Source organism: Carlito syrichta, unplaced genomic scaffold, assembly GCF_000164805.1.
Source record: "Carlito syrichta isolate Samal-C Ts95f unplaced genomic scaffold, Tarsius_syrichta-2.0.1 Scaffold307013, whole genome shotgun sequence".
In the NCBI taxonomy this organism is placed as follows: Eukaryota; Metazoa; Chordata; class Mammalia; order Primates; family Tarsiidae; genus Carlito; species Carlito syrichta.
The window spans coordinates 109,160-111,806 of NW_007251109.1; the positions used below are offsets into that span (position 1 = coordinate 109,160).

The window sequence follows — 2,647 nt, forward strand, 5'->3', positions numbered from 1 at the left end:
GCTGAGGCGGAAGGATCACCGGAGCCCAGCAGGTTGAGGCTGCGGTGGCCGGGAGCAGCCTTTGCACTCCAGTCTGGGTGACAGAGTGAGACTCCAACTCAAAAAAAAAAAATCAGAAAAGAAACTGATGTTTATTTTCTCCCAATCTTATTTCCATGTTGCTTAAGAGCCTGTGGAAACAGCTTAAGACCACTCAGTGACTGTCCCTACCCATTCAGGGCCTGAGCAGTGGGAGCTGCACACCAGTCTTCCATGGCAGGCTGAGCACTCCAGTCTTCAGTAGGAAACCACTGAATTGGCACAGAGGTCACCTGCACACCTTCAGACCAGTCTGCAACCTCAGACTGAGTAGCAATCCATTCACCCTGAAATTCTTCCTTGGTCACAGCTTTTTCAACAACAGCCTGCTCTTCTTTTCAATCTCTTTGGGATCTCTGTAGAAGTAGAGATCAGGCATAACCTGCCACGGATGTTCACAGGAGATGGTGTCACACATGCACAGAACTTCCCGAGCCAGCATCCATCACATCAGACCCACTGAGTGATCAGACCCACTGCTCCCTTGTTGCACGGGATGGCAATGTTCACATAGCGCAGGGGAGAGTCTGTGTTATACAGAGCAATGGTGGGCAGGTTAACATAAGATGCCTCTGTGAGAGGCTGGTGGGCAGCCCTGGGATCAGTAACCACCAACAGACGGGGCTCCTGGAAGGCTGCCTGGATCTGGCTGGTGAAGGTTCCAGGAGTGAAGCAGCCAGCAATAAGAGTGACTCCAGTAGCAGCAGCAAACTTCAGCACAGCCCGCTGGCCAGTATTCCTGGAAGATATGACATTGACATCAGCAGGATTTTCAATGACAACAATGGCACGAGCTGCAAGCAGAAGCCTCTCCCAGGTCCTCTTCTGATTTATAATGTAGATGTCATCACTTTTCCTTTTATAGATGTACTGTTCCATTTGGAAGTCAAGGTTGGTGCCATCTAAGTGGGTTTCTGCTGCGAGAAATTCGAGGATATCTTCCTCCTTCATTTGCAGGACGTCAAGCGTTCCGGACACTGTGAAAGTTCCCTTTCAAGTTATGACGGGAATTCAGAACAACGCCGTATGGACCCCTCTCTGGGTAGCACAGAAAGGCCCATTTTTTATTAAAAGAGACAGGGGCCGGCTATGGTGGCTCAAGCCTGTGATCCCAGCATTTTGGGAGGCCAAGGTGAGAGCTCAGGGGTTCTAGACCAACCCGGGCAACTTGGTAAGACCTCATCTCTACAATAAAAAATAATAAAAAAAAATTAACCAGGCATGGTAGTGTGTGCCTGTAGTTCCAGCTACTTGGAAGGCTGAAGCAGAAGAATTGCCTGAGCCCAGTAGATCAAGGTTGCGGTGGCCATGAGTGTGCCACTGCACTCCAGCCTGGGTGACAGAGTGAGGCTCCAACTCAAAAAAAAAGGAAGAGGAAGAAGAGACAAGGGTCTTGCTTTGCTATGTTGCTTAGGCTGTCCTTGAACTACTGAGCTCAAGGAATCCTCCTGACCTCAGCCTCCCTAGAAGGGCTGGAATGATTGACATTCTCAGGAAAACCTTCCTACAGCTTCACCAACATTAGGTGCTTATCTTCATTTTTTGCCAGTCTGATAGAGAAAAACATCTATTACTTTCAGTTGCAGTAGTCTGTTCACTGGTAACTTTGACCAAATGGATGGTTTAGGAAGACGGTTTCTGGCATTGACTTGGAGAAGTGAAAACAAAAAGACAAAACAAGTCAGCGTGGTGGCTCACGCCTGTAATCCCAGCACTTTGGGAGGCAGAGGCAAGAGAATTGCCTGAGCCCACAGGTTCAAAACCTGCCTGGGCAACTAGGCAAGACCTGGTCTCTACAGTAAATTAAAAAAGTAGCTGGGCATGTTGGCAAACTCCTGTGATTCCAGCTAGTTGGGAGGCTAAGGTGGAAGGATACCTGACCCCAGCAGGTTGAGGCTGTGGTGGACTTGAGCGTGCCAATGCACTCCAGCCGGGGCGATAGAGTGAGACTCTGACTCAAAAAATAAAAATAAAAATAAAAATAGGTCAGACTCGGTGGCTCAGCCTGCAATCCCAGCACTTTGGGAGGCCAAGGCAGTGGACTGCCTGAGCCTGTGGGTTCGAGACCAGTCCAGCCAACTTGGCAAGACCTTGTTTCTACAATAAATTAAAAAAAAAAAAAAATTAGCCAGGCATGATAGTACATGCCTGTAGTTCCGGTTACTTGGAAGGCTGAGACGGAAGGATCGCCAGAGCCCAGCAGGTCAATGCTGGGGTGGCCGTGAGTGTGCCACTGCAATCCAGCCTGGGAGACAGAGAGACTCCAACTCTAAATTCATACATACATACATACATACATACATACATAATACATAAATAAATAAAAGGACTCAACCACAAGCAACCAGCGATCATTGCCTTTCTAAACTCTGTGTGTCCATGTGCTCATTAAGCTATGGCCAGGACATGTTTTCTCAAGCTTTGGCCCCCTCCCCTACCTTGGGGAGATGAATCTCCTCTTTCTGTCTCTAATTTACTTTCTTTTTGTTTTTTCTTTTTCCAAGTTGGAGTCTCACTCTGTCGCCCAGACTGGAGTGCAGTGACCGCTCCCAGCCACCGCAGCCTCGAC

The 2,647-nt window shown here is 48.5% G+C and overlaps 1 pseudogene; it reads right to left on the minus strand.

Annotated features, from left to right (window-relative positions):
- Positions 1-183: 183 nt before the first annotated feature.
- The window catches only part of LOC103266077, an 18,685-nt pseudogene continuing 16,221 nt past the window's right edge, over positions 184-2,647 (minus strand).